This window comes from Oenanthe melanoleuca, chromosome 4 (assembly GCF_029582105.1).
Source record: "Oenanthe melanoleuca isolate GR-GAL-2019-014 chromosome 4, OMel1.0, whole genome shotgun sequence".
In the NCBI taxonomy this organism is placed as follows: domain Eukaryota; kingdom Metazoa; phylum Chordata; class Aves; order Passeriformes; family Muscicapidae; genus Oenanthe; species Oenanthe melanoleuca.
Genome location: NC_079337.1, coordinates 20,626,503 through 20,643,589, shown reverse-complemented (window position 1 = coordinate 20,643,589; position 17,087 = coordinate 20,626,503). Strand labels below are relative to the sequence as shown.

At 38.8% G+C, this 17,087-nt stretch overlaps 1 protein-coding gene across 1 annotated transcript in view; it reads left to right on the top strand.

The window, feature by feature from the left end:
* The window catches only part of TSPAN5 (tetraspanin 5), an 81,169-nt gene that overhangs the window by 39,417 nt on the left and 24,665 nt on the right, over positions 1 to 17,087 (top strand). The window lies entirely within an intron of this gene.

The window sequence follows — 17,087 nt, the reverse complement described above, 5'->3', positions numbered from 1 at the left end:
AAAACCGGTGAGTGATGACAGTATTGCTAAAATGAAGCCTTTGCTAAATGCTTTTTCACATGCTGTGTTCTTTCTTGTGTGTTCAGTACGTTAAAGTGGAAGTGAACCAGCAATAATCTGTCATGATCCCCCAAATTCAGTCTCGTTTAATTGAACAATAAGAAACCAATGTTTCATCAACACTTTACCCTTCCTGAGCCTGAGAAACTACTGGGGTTTTTTGCTTATACAACAGGGATAGCATTGTGTTCAACCATCAGCTTTGAGACAGGCCTTGTCCTGAAGAATTCAGTCTATTTGGACGAGACAAAAGATGATAAGGAAAACTGAGGCACGGAAGGGACGTGACCTGTGTGGGGTCTTGCTGCAGGTCAATGGCAAAACCATGGTGAGAACTCGGGTGCTGTAGCAGCTGTCTCATTGCTGGGTCAGCCCCTGCTCACTGTGAGCAGCCACTTCCCAGGCACTCCTGATAATCAGCTTGTAACGTGTGCACTGCAGGTCAAGCTGCTCAATAACTCTGGTGGTAGTGCTGTCATCTGTTCTTTCAGTTCATAGTCTGATTTATAGCTTCAGGTCTCTCACTCTTGTTTCTAAACTTCTTCATTAATTCCAAGACTAGTTTGGAATGAGAAAATGTTAATTTCTAGAAGTATCTTGCACCAGATTATAATAAGCAGGTCATTAAGCTGTCATGGTCTATCGTGTCTGTGGGACTTGAGAGACCTTTAATCAGCAGATTATTGACACTACATGGCAAACAGTCTGGTATGTAAATAGAAGTTCATGACCTTAAGAACTGCTAATAAAAGGTCTCCATTCAGGTTACTACTGCTAAAAAAGAGGAAAGTCTAAATATGTTTTTGAAGTTGTTTTTATATTAAGATTAGTGAAAGGTAAAGAGCATGGTGTCTTGTAGTTCAGGCCCAAGGCTATTTATCAGTAACTGTAACATTGCACTGCTGCTAATGTTCAATTTTGCTAGGCATGCAACAGTTTCTGTATGTTGTGTTGTAATCCTCTTTTTTGGTGATTTTTGTCTTGGGAAGTTATTTCAAGTTCCTTTGGCATAAGGATTTAAGCAGCATGAGTGTAGTTTTAGGCATTTGTTTGTTTTATGGTAGTAAACTCTCATGCTTTTTTTATGTACAGTATAAACACTGTACAAAAGTTGTTGTTTAACTCATTGTGTCTTTGCATATGTAAAACTGTTTAGCTCTCAGTTTGTAATGTGTTAGATGGTCTTAAACAGAAAACAGAGAATCTTCCTCTATACATCAAGGCAAAATGCATTTTCCTTTTCAGCCCTCTCCAAATTAAAGGTGTAAGAGCATCTAAACTAGAAACCTTTCAGAGCCCTTCTCTGAAAACAGCTGTGTGGTTGCCCCTGCCCCAAGCTCAGTGCTCTGGGCCCAAGTAGGTTGTGATAAACACACCAGACCTATGCTCTGTGTGAAGTGCAGTAGCTTTGGTGCAGAATGCAAGTACAGATGGCCACAGTTACTTTAGGTCTCCTGGAATCTCCATTGCAGTCTCTTGTCCTTATACAGTTGCCCTTTCCTGTATTTCTTATCACAGTGCAAATTAAAACTAATGATGGAAAAAAACCAGTTCTCAAAAACAAGCTGCAGCCTTAGTCCTGGGTGTCTGTAACTGACCATGGAAAGTGAATAAACCCAACAGAACTGACCATGCTCCTTTATGCTAAATAAATTCTGTTACTGAGGATTTACATGAGAAATTAATAATAGCTGAAAGTTCATTCTTCTCATATTGTTTGGACTTCCTGCAATTATACTGTCTGTGTTGCTCTTATTTTGGAGGAAAATATGTTTACAGTTAATTGGCCTAATCCCCAGTTAACTGAATTTGGTAGAAAGATCAAATTTTAATAAAGAAAACATTAAAAATTTAAATGAATAAGTATTTTGGATATTGCATAAAGCATTTTAAATGTTAAGTTGAACATGGGACTACAAAAAAAGGCTTGCTTTTACTACTTCTTTCAGCCAAAAAATATCAATTAGATCCTGTACTCTGTCTTAGTGGTTTTGTCTTTCATGTAAGTTTTACCAGAATCTTAATTGAAGATCTGTAAAAAGGCTTTACCAGTTTCAGTGGTAGAATAAAAACAATGGTATAGAATGAAATATATATTAAATATTAGGTGTTAGATTTCTCAGGAGAAATACTACACTCGTTAGGTGTATTTCTGTGACTTCTAAAATACAGTAAAAGAGCTCATTGCCCTAACTTGGAGCTGGTTTCTTTTTATCTCTGCTGCAATGGTATCAATCTCAATCTATTGCTCCCAATTACTCTTTGATTAAAAAAACCCCATACTATACAATTTCACTGGTGTGCCCTATTTTTTTGTAATTTGATATAAGAATATACAATATTCATTCAGTAATAATTCAGTGGGGAATTCCCCTTGCTAATTGAATAAACACTTCTCGATCCTTTTTGTTCAAGTTGCAGCTTTGCTTCTGTGGAATGGGATTGAACAATTGATAGGAAAAGTCAATGGAAATGCATTTATCTGTGCTGCAGGACACATGGCTTGTTCAAAGAAGACTCACTGAAAAGTAGATCAGCTGTCTTGTGTAAAAACTGCTGACTCTGAGTTCATACACATGCTTCTAGCAAAGCTCTTGCTCTTGTGTAAGTGGAGAGGTGATGGGGACATGAGGCTGCTTTTGTATAAACATCTTTTTGGCAGCTCTTTTGCAGTAGAAGAATAAAAGTGGTGACAGCTCTTGGGGTGAAAGAAATTTTACTTTCATAGGGATTTTTTTTTCTATGCAAAATCAGTAGCAATGGCCTTATGCAAAAGTATTAAAAATAGGTGTCTGTCTACAATTGGACTGATAAAAATGATACATTTTAGTTAGAAGGTGTTCCTCAATGCCTTTTCCTGAAGGCATAACAGGGATAGATGACTTCTGGTTAGGCTATATCACCTGATAAGATGTCAATGTTACAGGTTTTTTATTTTTTTTACAGTGAATCAAATAAGTTTCTAAGTGCGCATTCAGATTAAAAAATCTAAAATGAGAATTTTCATGCAAGGATGCATTTAAAACAAAAATATTCTAAATCACCAGGTTGGACTGTCCTGCATTGATTACTTACTCAGACTAGTGAAGTGCACTGGCTCTGAAAATGAAGCACAGCCAAGATACTGCTTTGGGACTGGCAGATGTCTGTGCAGGACTCAGGGCAGATTATTGAGCTCAGCTCACCTCCTCAGCTTTTACAAACAGATATTGTATTTTTCAGGGTTCCTTTATTCATTTTCCGGTTTTGTTTTGCAAGTTATGGCGGGGTGGTATGTTAATTTTCATTATGAAATGAGGTTTTTGCAATTGAAGACTTACCTGTGTGCTTACGACACAGCTCACCATACTGTGCATTGTACGTGCTGAGAATAGCAGGAGTTTTGGTGTAATTCCAAGGGGATTTCTTCACATGGGCAATTTTCAGCATCATTGAACACAGGAATGAAAATCTCAATTCATAAGATTAACTGCAGAATAATTATTAGGAAGGACTCAGAGCCACACTCTCCAAAGAAAAGAAAAGAAAAATGGGAAGGATAGGAGTGTTTGAGATCCAGGTAGTATTTTTGTTAGTGTCTGATCATATTTTGTCTTTTAAAGCTAGAAATATATTCTGATCAATATGAAAAGATAATATTATTGTAAAAATGTATCAAAGTTTTGATTTTGCATTTACTAGTATCTCTCATTACTCTAGGAGACCGTGCATTGTGGCAGAGATCTTTTGTCCAAAATTTGAAATGCTTGCTTGAAGGCAGTGTACACGTACGTGTATTTGGGGTGATTTTATCAGCTGTCTTACGCCTGCCTTGTGTGCACCTGGAATACTGGAGTGGCTGGATTACTCAGAAAGCCCTCGGTGACAGGATTTGGAAGAGTGAATTAAGTAGAAAGTATAAGTCAGAGCTTAAGCTGAGCTCTTAATTGCACCGCTTCTGTCAGTGGAGCTTGACCCACAGAGTAGTTGTCTCCTTACTTTGGTGCAAACTTCCAGTCTTTTCGTTCTTGGCTTATGGGAAGGCTGCATAGAAATACAGGGAAGTAGCCAAAAAAGACTCCTGTGCATAGGACACAGTATGAGGCACTTAAGGTCTTTGGTTTTGCTCCCAGTTATTGCTGATTCGTATAGCAGAAATAGGAAGGTGTTACACTGATTAGTGAAATTTGCTGAGAAAAAATGGATGTATTCTGTAAGCATGTATGAATATTTTAGGACTCAAACTAGTTGAAGATATTTAATATTTACTGGGAGCCAAGAATTAAAGGAATCCTTCAATTGAAAAGAATGGAATCTGTGTTTGTGGAACCTCTTTTTTCTTCTCCTGGGAATCTGTGATCTGTAAGATGCCTTAATTTTGCAAGGGAATAACCATTTAAAAAATAGGGAGAATACAAGAATACAGGTAGCTATTCTCATATGAAGAGGTAAAAAAATTTCTTTTGTAAGAGTGATCACATGCAATTTTAAGGAACAGAAAATCTGGTAAAGCTGGTGGACACTCATTAAATATTTTCTTTCTAAAATAAAAATATATTTTAAGAGGAGATGAAGCAGGTGGCTCCAAAGACAGTGGTACTATTTTTAACCTTCTAATTCTGTGATGAGAATTAATAGCAGTAGAATTAAAGAGGGTCCCCGTTATTTTTGGTCCACTCCTCAGTTTTAACTACACGTTTGGTAATAAGTCAGGCACTGTAATTATTATGGAGAGAATTTTCAAAAGCTTCTAGTAGTTCTTGGCTACTGTTGAAGCCAAAAGGGAAACTGGAGGGAATTGTGCCACAGTTTGGTATATTTGTATATCCTGATTGTTGTGCCTCTTTTGCCTGGAGAGCTAAAACAGTGCAATTTTTTCAAACATAAAAAAAAAATTAGTGGTATTTCATGCCATTATATAGATAATAGATGCAGTGTCTTATGGGGACAGACAGCTCAGCCAGCAGCCAGATCTAATCTCTCTTAGTCACTGGAACGCTGTGGAGTGTGGGCTTTCTCCTTCTGCTGCCTGTTTCGCAGCTCCAGCCTCCACATGGCCTCATGGATGATCAGAAGCTTTCTTTATGCAGAAATGTGATTATGTTGGTTGAGAGTGCAGGGGCTTGTGCATGCTACAAACTGGGGCTGGTGAGTTCCTGTAGCACAGCTTCAAACATCCGTATCCTGTAGGAATTGTGTAGGAGAAGCAGGAGTAGGAGCTCCAAGCAAGTCGGTGATAGACCATACTAACAGTGCAGAAAACTATGGATGGATTTATTGTCCTGCATTGTTACATAAAAATCACATATATTGACTGTAATGGCAGGCAGGGCAGCAACCCCTCTGCTTAATTTGGGGCATATAATTTCAACTCATAGAGGGTTTTTCCTTCTGCTCTGCCTGACGCAAGAGCTGGTAGTGCTAATTACCGGATTAAGTGAAGGAGAGACAAAAAGCAATCGGTGCTATCTCTGTCTTCACACACTCTGTTCCCCTTGCTCTCTCTTTTTAATGCCCTAAGGGTGCCTGCTATAGAGTCTAATTGCTTGATTTGGTGCATCGAGAGAGAGGATGTGACACGCCACCCTGCACTTGTTTGTGCACCCATTTGGCAGTGACAGAAACCAAGCAGAGGTCATGTGAGGGCAGCCAGAAGAGCGTGGCCGTGCCGGGAACGCAGTTCCACTACACTGGGCTCTTTTCATGCCTTCTGTGTGAATAGAGGTCAGTGCTGTACCAAATGTCATGGAATTGAGTGGTGATTTTATGCAGGCACATCTAAATGGGGTGGACTGAGGAACCCCATCCCACGCTGGAAACAGTGTGTTGTTCTTTCATGGCAGGTGGAAAGGGCTAGCTGTGGCTGGTTGATGAATGAGAGTGACTTCGGAGCAAAGCAAAAATTACAGGCCTGATCCTAGAAAACCCTCTTATTTACTGTTTGTGTGACACAAGTTTGATGATTTACTAGGGAGATGAGGAGATTAGCAGACACAGAAGGAGCTGTTGAAGACATGTCCCTTAATGAAAAAACCCTGTCACTCTGAGGAGTTAGGAGGTGTAATCTTGTATGCTTCTGTTTGTGTGTTTGCATTCAAGTCTACACTCTGGGCTGCCTTGTCTCCCCAGCATTGATTAGGTTGCAGTGTAGTTAATGAAGGTGCAGTTTTATGCTGACATGCCCAGCCTCTTATGAAGTGTTACAGGCCCATGTACAAAAATCCTGAGAAGCCAGTTTCATTGGTGAGTGTTCATGGGGTGCAGTGGGGTCTCCTATGGGAGCTGTAATCCGTATGCTTTTACTCCTACAGTTGGGCACTGCCAGTGACAGTGTGACACTCGAAAGAAGAGCCCACGAACATTTGGTGGGCTGTACAGGTGGTGTTGGCCATTGTACATCTTTGCAGAAAGAATGCAAGTGAGAGAAACTTATAGAAAGCAGTTACATTCTTTCTGAGAATGTTTTATTAAATGTCAAGTATTTTCACTTTCTGTATTCCATCAACTTGCTAGCTCACAGATTGATGCATGCAATTTCAAGGCTGTCTTCTGTTGTGCTTCCAGTGAATAAATTTTCAGCTTATAGCAGATATTTTCTTAGTCTTTAAGTATATGACACTGTGTTTGGATTGTTAGGTTTTATTCCATCTGTATGTCCCATATGTTCAGCCCTCCTACTGTTTCAATTTGTTTGTGGTCACCTTTCTTCACTATCTGAGGGAAAGGACATGAGTCGCTGGAAAGGCTTCTTGCTAATAGCTCCACATTCATGGTCACAGCTGGTACAGCTGTGTGTTGTTGAAGCCCTCTGCTCTTACCTTGTCTCTGGGAAGCCCAGTACAGGGTTAATTGCAGTGTTTGTGCAGCAGGGAAGGACCAGATTGAAAGGTCTCTTTCTGTTTCCTGATGTTTCAACTCAAATAAAGAAATATCTAAAAGTATGCAAGTACCATTAAAGGAAAACAATTCTTGCTTTGAAAGGTTTCTAATGTCCTTGTAGTGGATGAACAACAGCACAGGTTAATGGGGAAATTTTCTAGCCTGAAGTGTTTTGAAATGGAAGAGAAGGCAGGCAGAGCATTCTGGACTTTTCTGAGCATGTTTGTCAATATACTAATAGTTCCAGTTGCTTCAAAGAGCATCAGTAAATGGAATTATTGAAAAAACAGGAAAAATGTGTTTGATATTGCTTTTCCTTGCTCAGTTAAACTTTATTTTGTTCTGTTTGCATTTACTTCTCAAATTTAGAATCAACTTCCAAATATACTTGCTCTTAAACAAAAGCAAGGCTGAAAAGCAGGAGAAGCTATCTTAAGAGCAGTTTCCTTTCCAAACGCTTCTCTGGGAAAACATGCCTTTCAAGTTGAATCCTTTCCTGTTGCTTGTGTTTGTCAGTTCATGGCTGAAAAGTGAAGTTCTGACACTATTAACTTTGGTAAAACTTAAACAATATTTTTCAGATAAGGGAAAAAACCAAATAAGTTGTTTTTCTGTGTAGTGTTGTGCTTGCACTTTTTTGTTGCAAAATGTTTATTTTCTCTTCTAGCATGGATTGAAGTTGCTGTGTAGGCAGAGAGAGGTGTCAAGATTGATTTAGCAGTTTGATGCTGTGCGTGTTCTCCTTTATGCTCAAGTTTTTACCCTTCCTCTACCAGGGTACCCTCTTGACATTGGTGTTTTTAGCAGGAATTAATTGTCTCCAGTTAGCAGCTGAGATAGACCTTCTTTGCTGTATAAAAGCATTGTTAGAGTTACCTGTTAGCTAATGTATAGGTTTATCTGTAGTGCGGAGTTGTACTTCTTTAGAACATGAAAGCAAAGTCTTGGCTGGTGCTTTTGCCCTTGTTTCTATCACAAGTTTGTTAGAACACACATTTCTTGATCTCTGTCTACCCTTGATCAGGAGGCTTTCTGAGCCCCTCAGTCTGATGGCGATCTGCCTGCCCTAACACATTGCTATTGTGTAATGTCCCAAAGCATGACTATTCCAAGATTCTGTGGGATTCTTAATGACAGTGTTCTAGAAAATTGTATTATCTTCCAATTGATCAAGCCAAGCCTAGTGGGTTTGCCTGGAAGGCTGGAGTTGAGAGTCTGTGGATTGCAGATTTCCCTTTTGAGATTCTGTGCAGAGTGACTGTTCCGTGAGAAACAGCTGAAGTTTTTAAATGAATTTTACTGCTGGCACTCAATAGTAAAAAATAAATGCTTTCTTTTATTCACTTTTATAATAGTGTCCAGCTGGGCATGGAAACTTACCCAGTATTCATATTTTTATAATTAAATGACTGCTTTGTGCTGCTCATATACCTGGGGCTGAGCAGAAAGAAAGAAAGAAACTTTTCCTACGAGGAGTAGCAGTTGCTACTAAGTAAGTTGAAGTGGTGGGTGAATGCATGAAGTCAAACCAAATCCAGTCCTCTGTGCACAGTTGTTGGGAATTTTTTTGCTGGAATGTTGTTTTGAAAAAGTGGTGGGCAAAGGCTGTCTGCAAAAGCACAGCTTTGCAGCACAAGGGTCTTAGTCACTTGCTTTTTATAGGTTTTCTCTCAGGGAGCCATCTGTATATACTACAATTACATCTCCAGATCCCTCAAAGCCATTTTCTAGTCCTTGTTTTACTGCTAGGTATTGGTGGAGGAATCAGCTATTAGGGTTTGTGCAAACAGTAAGTATGCTAGTGGATTCATCAGGAGCTATAGTTTATGGAGATAATGTAGTTCAAAGTGGGAATGAAATTGGGAGTAAAAGTTGAACTTGCAAACAAATGAGCATTTTATGTGATGTAGGTGATGCTGCTCATACTGTTGGCTAAGCTGAAATTATGTGAGAAGAGTAGGCTCTGTCATAGTGAACTGGAAATCTTCCATTGTAGTTCTGTTTTTTCAATGCATTTATTCTTTAAGCAAGTTTAACCCTGAAATTAAATTGGGGTGGTAGTGTTGTATCTTCAGCACAAGTCCATCAAAGGTGTCAGCAGCAAAGCCATCCCAGGCTGCTGTGTCTCGTTAAGTAGTTGTGATCTGAAGGGGCATCTTTGCAGAAGTGAAGAGGATTTTGTTTGCGGGTTTAGTTGAGCCTCCAACACCTCATTTGAGAATGACAAATAATAGAGGTGCTTTTTGGTGCTGTCTGCAAACCAAAGGGTCAGCAGTCTGCTTCATTTAGACAAGCAGCTGTTTTATAGCTGCCTTTTTAAACTTTTTTTTTCCTACTGCCAAATTGTGGAACTTTCGCCCAGGAACAAACCCCTCAGGTAAACAGCACTGTGACCATTTGTTACCGCCAATTTGTTCCATGTGGCTTGTGTTTGAAAAGAAATTCAAATCATAGTTTTGTTTACTTTGCCCCTGTGAAATGTGCTATTGCAGAAAGAACAGATTGATGTCAATCCCTGTATATTTTACTTTTATTGGAAAATAGAAAGATGTCATATAGTATAAATATAGATACTAAAGCATGGGTTAATGTTGACATAATTAAAAATATAGCTTAATTTGGTGAATAGTCTCAATCTATGTACAGTAATCTCTAGAATTAGTAAGAAGCAACACACTTCAAGACAAAATGCAGAGCTGAATTGCCTTTTGGAAAAGAATTTTTCAAAATTCTGGTTACCAGACCTCTTGTGTCTCTGGAAGCTGCATTCAGAAATCCATAGAACTATTTCTAATGCATAGTCTGAATTGTTTACTTCTCGGCAGTTAGTGTAACATGCGGGGAATGTTGGTATTGCTAAAAATGCTACTCTGTTCAAAAACATTTCCCTCTCTTGCAATGACTGTAGAGTGCAAAGTGGTGAATAATTTTGGTCAGTATTTACACAACATGTGTCTTGTAATTTGGCTTTGTGCATTTGGATTGCTGATAGCAATTGTGTGTGGGTATTAGATAATAATTTGGATACCTGCCTATTTAGCATTTGGCTTTATTTTTTCCCCCCCTACATCTCTCTGAAAAACCAAGTTGAGGTTCTGCTTTTATTTATGTTGACAAAGTACTGCTGGCCTCTGTACATCTTGGAGCACCTTTGTAAAGTGAAGTGTTGCTAAGCTGTCAACTCTTGATAAACCTACCACTGCCCTTCTGGTGTCTGCTTCTCTCTTGCATCACCCCACACTCAGTGCTGTAGCTATTGGAAGTTGATTTATTTCATGTACTAAGATATGCCATACATTTGGGCATTTGCCGTTAGAGAATTTATAACTCTGAGTCAGATTTGATCAAGGGAGAAGTGTGATAACGATACAAGCACATCATATCACCTGAACCTGGTTTTTGGCATGTTATTAAATTACATTGACTCACTTTGTACCTTTTTAAGCTATGATTTCTTCATATGTGTGGTACCAGTTTCTTTGCAAATGGTTTTGAATATCTTACTGTGGGGGACTCAAGAAAGAGAACCAGGAATAAACATTTAGTGGAGGAAAGAGGCAATAGAGATATTGAGGAAGTTGCTAGGAAAAGTTCTGTGTACATTTGCATTTTGGGGGTGTGTTCACTGCCTGCTGCTCACTCTTTTCTGTGCTTTTTTTTTTTTTTCTCTCTTTTTTTTTTTTTTTTTTTTTTTTTTTTTTTTTAAGTAGAAGGAGAGCAAAGTTAAATTGTTTGAAATTGTTTGGCTTGAGTTTTTCTGTAAAGCTGGTGGTGTTCACTTGCATCTCTGTCCAGACTGCTTCAGTCTTCTCATTCCTCCCTCATCCTCCACATCTGTTTGCTTCTTTGCAAAGTGAAGAGAACGAATCTCTGACATTTGAATCTCCTATGAAACAGCCTGGGATGTGGCAGCTTGTGTAGCTGGGATAGAAGATATTGGGACTCCCTCTCTGTAGTGTGCAGGCACAGCTAGGAGCTGAGACTACTTTCCCAAAAGGAAATGCTGAGCATTCAGAGAATCCTGCTGCATTGACAAGCCAACCTGTTTGTGTTTCCTGGCTCTGCACTCTTGATGTTCTCAGCTGTTCAATCAATTGTGTAGGCAATGTAATTGCCCATTTGTTACTGCGGAAAAAGACTAGCTCAGATTTTTTCTGTTTGGTGTATCAAATGCCCGAATTGGATGTTACAGCTTTACTGCTTGCAACTGAAATAAGTGAGCTCTTGTGTATCAGTTTCCTAATGAGGCTTTAATGTATTCTTTTTTTTTTTTTTTTGGGGGGGGTGGGGGGGGGGTTGTGGGTGTGGAGTTATTTTTCAAAATTTTAATGGAACAGTGGCTTCAGCAAAAAACATGAAGACTCATGGTGGGGATGGACCTGAATAGTCTGAAAGAAGTTTGGGATGAATAAGACTGGCACAACAATAGGCAGAAGACAGTCAGAAGAGGTCTAGCTGCCCTCAGGGGTTGGAAGCTGCTAACTCTGGGCAGCAAAACTGACCTGGAAAATTACCCATTTGCAGTTCTGCTTTCAAACCTTTTTCTTTCACCCTGGATTGAAGCAAAACTTGCTTTATTTGCCCTTATACCTCATCTTACGCCTGTCTTATAAAAGTCTTCTCATTCTGGCATATGTCTTCCCATTGTCAAACTGCATAAGAGAAATGATGAGTGTCATGACAGAGGATGTCAAATTCAGGTTTAGGGATTTTTCCCCAATTATTTTATTAAAATAATTTTCTTCTGCATGTGTTTGTATTTTAAGCCCATACTGTTTATATATGCTGCTACAGCACCACTTACATAAGTTTTGAAGGTTTTGCAAATAGAAACTGACTTCAGTCATGGATGCTTCAGTGAAGAGGACTGAGCTAGAAATGGGATGGTATTGATGAGAACAAGGATGTGTAGCACTTACAGTAGTTCAGAAGTGAAGGCAGGGAAAAGATCCTTGAAAAGGTGTGTACAGCAGATTTTCAGTCTTTCTGCAATATCTTTTGGGCTCAAGGAGAGTAGAGAAAGAGTGTGGTGAAACAAATTCCAGTAGAGAGTAGAAAGAAGAGAAAGGATGGGATCTATGTGAGATGAGTGTACCAAAGTGACTGCAAATGGAGATATTTGTTATTTCATCTCTAGGCTTTTTGAATGTTTCTGTGTGGTAGTGGTGGGGTATTTACCTTAATGGTCTTTGATTTTTGTAAAAGGGGGAAAAAGGTACTAGTTTTAGGGAATAAGCTAGATCTCACAGAAACAAAAATGTTGAAATCCCAAAAGCTTTTATTGAAGAATTTTACAAAGTGACTGATACGTTGAAGTTTTTTATCCTTTAAAATAAATTTGCTCCAAATGAAGTATTTTCTTTAGGCATCAGGACCTGAGTTTGAAGAGCCTCAGTGTGCATTTGAAAAGAGTTAAATTTATTTTGTCTAGGCTTGAGAGGAGTTGTTTGAAAGTTGGAGCAAGGGAAATAGGGCATAATTCATTCTCCTTTTTGTATTTTCCAGAATATCAGTTTCTGTGGACAAGAGGAGAGGGACTTCAGGCTTAAGGAACTCTTGCTCCAAGCTGATTGGCAGTGCATACAATTGCACCATCAGAAAGCAATAAAATAAATATGTAGGGCAACAGTAACAGAAAGCAGATGTCTTGCTTTTACAATTAAAGAACTGGAAAAAAGAGTAAGAAGCTGATGGCAATTTAATCTGCATTGGGGGAAGTATATATATCTCGCTTTCTTGTCAGACAAAATGGAAAACCCCATACTGGTGAAAACAAAACATACATTAACAGCCATGGTGTCTTGCTCTGAAAATTGGGGTCATGCTTAAAGGATCCTGCAAGATGGAGCAGGCAGCTTTTCTGTTGTGTTCTCACGTCTGTTTTTCTCCTTTGGATTATTCTCTAAAAATCAGTCTCTGATTTAGTTGAGAAAAATGTGTGGAAACTGGGAAATCTTTTTTTCTTTTATTTTTTTTAAATTCCACATGTGTGGGTTTTGTGTCAGGAGGGAAAAGATTTTACCAAGATGGTTATCTGTGAAATATAGTTTAATGTTTTTTAGAGACTGCACATAAAATGGAAGTAGGTTTGACATCTTGTATTCTGTCTGAGTGTCGCCATGAACTAAAATGGTAATTAGGTGCCTACGCAACATCTTCATCACTAACTTCATCACATCAGCACCTTTATTCACTGACTGTAGTACATGGAGTTTTCTTGCTGCTGATCTCAAGGCAAACAAGAAATGGGTTTAGAAGAAAACACTCTTGGTAAACATTAGCATAGATGTGTGAATGTATAGGTGTGCTTTGAGCAGTTTGCCTCTCCTTTCATCAGCACGCTTTTTTAGTCATGTGAAAATGAAATGCTTTAACAATTTATGTTGAGAATGGAAAAGTCATTGAAACTGGGGCATATGGAAAAAGAAATAAGAGCAGACTTCTGGTACTTCCTTGAATGTGATACTGGTCCGAGTGAAAGCTGTAGAGTTGAGAGGATGTCCTATCTGTTCTGCTTGAGAGAATGCTAAGTGACATATTTTAAGCAGAGTACACATCAGTGGCATGAAGGAGAGAAGACGACTGTGTGAAACTTCATTTTGATTTCTACTTTGGTGCTCTTTCTCTGTCAGAGCTACTTAAAAACAAACAAGTGACAAAATTAACAACTAAATCCTTTTTTGACAAACAAAAACTGACACACACATTAAGCTCATTTTCTGCCCTGGCTTAAAAAGGAAAAGAACTTATTTGTCATAAAATACTTTTAAAAAGCAGTGAGTATTGCAGCTAAAATAACTTTGAGTGAGACTGAGCACAGACTGCTGCAGAGGAAGTTCTTTGAGAAAAATTGTCCATTTGGGGTTTTGGAGTTCAGTTAGCAACTTGTCAGCACTGCTTTTATGTGTGTGCCAAGCTCAGGAGCCATGTGTTTTCCTGACTGTATTTCAGGATGTGAAATGCTGTACTTCATGTCGTCCTGATCACCACTGTGCTGTTGGTAAATTATTGTACCTTGTGTTCTGTGCTGCTTGAATCACAGCAGGAAGTCTTGCTCAGTGAATAACCTACAGCATACTGGTGTGGAGGAAACAGCGAAGTGCCCATAGGAATCCTGCACATGCACAAAGTTCTTGTGGCACCTCGAGGGAAGGGAGTTTTTCACATTACTAAGATACAGGACTTAAATACACCCATCCCAGCCTCCCCTGCCCCAACAAACCAGAAGAGCTCTAGCCAGAAAGCTCTAGTTCTGAACTCCAATAGTTTTGGCAGTCTTAGGCTGGTGTGTTTGTGTTGCCACACGGAAGGTGAAATCAGGTGCCTGCACAAGACTTCCACCTCTCACAAGTATTTAATGTAACCACACTTGAATGTACACTGGTTTATGCATGTGGCACATTAGCCAGCCTCCTACTGCTTGGCCTGCAACTGTTGTCCTTTGGCTGAAAATTGGTGCCAAGTTATTTGAGAATGTCAGCTGAGATGAAAAATTCCCTGTGTTAAGTAATGGCTGGTCACTCAACGATTAAGTGCCTGTCAAAGGTTTTCTGGTCTTTTTGTTAGTGTTTGCCCCAATAGCCTTTCAGCGCAATGCTGTGCTGTGTGATGCTGCATCCCTACCAAAGAAGAATAATTTTCCTCTATGCAGGCAAGACTGAGAATAAAATACGTACAGCTTGAAATGCTGGTCAATTCACTTTGGGAAAACAGCATGTGAATTTCACAAGCAGAGTAACAGTAGGTACGGCTACACCTTCTACTTTAAAATACATTTATTCTTTATAGAAGAGAAATGTGAAAACATTTGGGTTTATTTATGAATAGAAAACTTATGGCTGGGAAAATACTGCTATGCAAGTTCTTTTTTTTGTAAGGCTAATGCTCCAGAGAAATGTTTTAATATTCTCCTGAAAATTATTATATAACAAAGGAAAGAAAAAAAGTAAATCAAGATTTTGCGTGCTCTACAGCAGTGACCGTTTATAGTTAGACCAGATGGTTTTATTAAATGTCTGTGGAGAATTGAGGCTTTTTCTCTGTAAAGTGTTTTGTTGATAATGAGGTAAACTTCCACCTTTTTATTGCTCACTGAAATTGCTTCTAATTCTAGGCTATGCAGGAGTTTCTTTCATAATTGTCAAGAAAATCCAAAGTTAATCCTGGTGAGAGGTGTAAGTCTTCTCATGAACATCTGTGTTCTTCCAGTGGGGGCTATGGAGAGGATTCCTGTTTGCTTTGTCCCCATAGCAGGCTGTGTTTGTGCAAATGTGGGTCTTTCCCATGGTGTGACTGTAGGGGCTTAGGTGAGTGGTCTGCCTACCTCTGTATTTTGTCTCAAGTAGAGCAAGTAAAGTTTCTCTAAGGCAAGAGGCATTTAACCAACAAAACATGCATGCAGCAATCTTTTCCCAGTCAATGTCAGTGTAAAAACTTCCTGAGCCAGAAGCTGCATCAGAATCACATTTCAATAGCTATGGGCCATCTGTTAATTATCTAATTTTTTTTTTCTGAATTCCATTAAGCTTTTTATTTCCACAGCATTCTATGATAGAGAGTACATGATTCCATTCCGAATCTTTTTTCTCCTAATGGATCTTGCTTGTTGTTCCTCATCTATTCTTCCTCATCTGCTCAAAAAAGCATTTCTGATTTAGGATATGGAGTGGACTGAGCAGCATGTAATTCTCTCATCCCTTTGAAAATTCTGAGAACTGAGTTTTCTGTTTTTTTTTCTTGACACAAGCTAAACAACCTTGTTTTTTAGGTGCATCAGTTTAGCACAGTACAGTCTGATCACCCCGTCTGTAAACGGGGTTGAGCTCAGCCTGGCTTTGAGATCTGTGTAGTTTACTTTAAGTCACCTTTTGAAACCCATGAGGTAATCTTAGCCTTAAGTCTCAAGTTCTGGTGAAGGATCAGGACACTTGACTGGATTAAATTTATATAAAGTCAGTGGAGCTGCAGCTGATACATATGAATGTAAAGTTACATTCATATGCGCTGATCAGATAGTTCCATTCTAGTTTTCCATGCTTGTTCTGTTCAAAACCATATTAACCTATTCACAAAACATAATGTTTTGTGCCCCTTTACAAATAACAATTTGCCACTTTCAAATGTAACTTATGAATTTTTATAATATATAGCTTCCCCCCTCCGTTCCTTCAACTGTAGTGCCTTTGGCTGTGTAAGAAAGAAGGAAAGGAGCCTGTTGCTGCAAAAAAGAGCTGCATTTGTCTGAGAGAGATCTGGAAACTTGAACAGCTTTATCTCAAGTTTCAAATAATCACTGGAGTCAGGAAGATTGCACGCAATCTTCTGGCAAGCTTTATAGCCATAAAAAAAGCAGTCATCTTGATCCAGGTAAGATGACATTTTTTTGGCTTTTTTGTGGTGTATCACAAGAGGCTGTACTGACTTTCTTAAATCCACGTCTTCTACTTTATAAATAATTAAGGCTGTTGAAATAAGACTTTCTTGACCAGCAGTCCTGCTTTCCATCTAAGAAAAATTTCAATTTATCTTCTGTTAAAATACAGCCAAGCCTGCAACAGTTTTCTTTGAAGAAAGGACTTCTAGTGTTGTTTAAATTTACAGTCGTGACTCTTTAAGTCAGAAAAGAAAAGTTTCATTCCTAGTATGTATGGTCCTTTGATAGCTGGCACAGCATACTTGGAGGAGAAAGTTACAGAAATGCAAGGGGAGTTTGGGAACTTCAGGGTATTGTATCAAGCATATTCTGCTTGATAATGGGTTATGCTTTGCAGATATCCTTGTAATAAAAGCTAAAATTGTCCCTTCAAAAAAAGTGCATGTGAGGAAGGAAAAGTGCTTGTTTCTTTGTTTAAAACTGTTGAAATCACTTCTGGGAAAGGTTTTAAAGTTTATATTCCTGCCTCCTCCCACTTTTCAACAGAAAAACACTTTGGTTCTGTTTGCAAAAGAAAAATCATTAGAATTCTTCACTGTTTACACAGATCTTAAGAAGAAAGGGTATTTATGTGCCAGAATAAGTCTGTACACTGCAGTGTGGAGAAGTGACAAAGAAAACCAGTTTTATGTTTTAGCAACATTCTTTTACATGCCCTGAAACTACAGTGGAAATAGTTTTCTTTTTAATTGGCACTTTTATGCAAGTTGGACAGATGGACATTTAGAGATGTGCT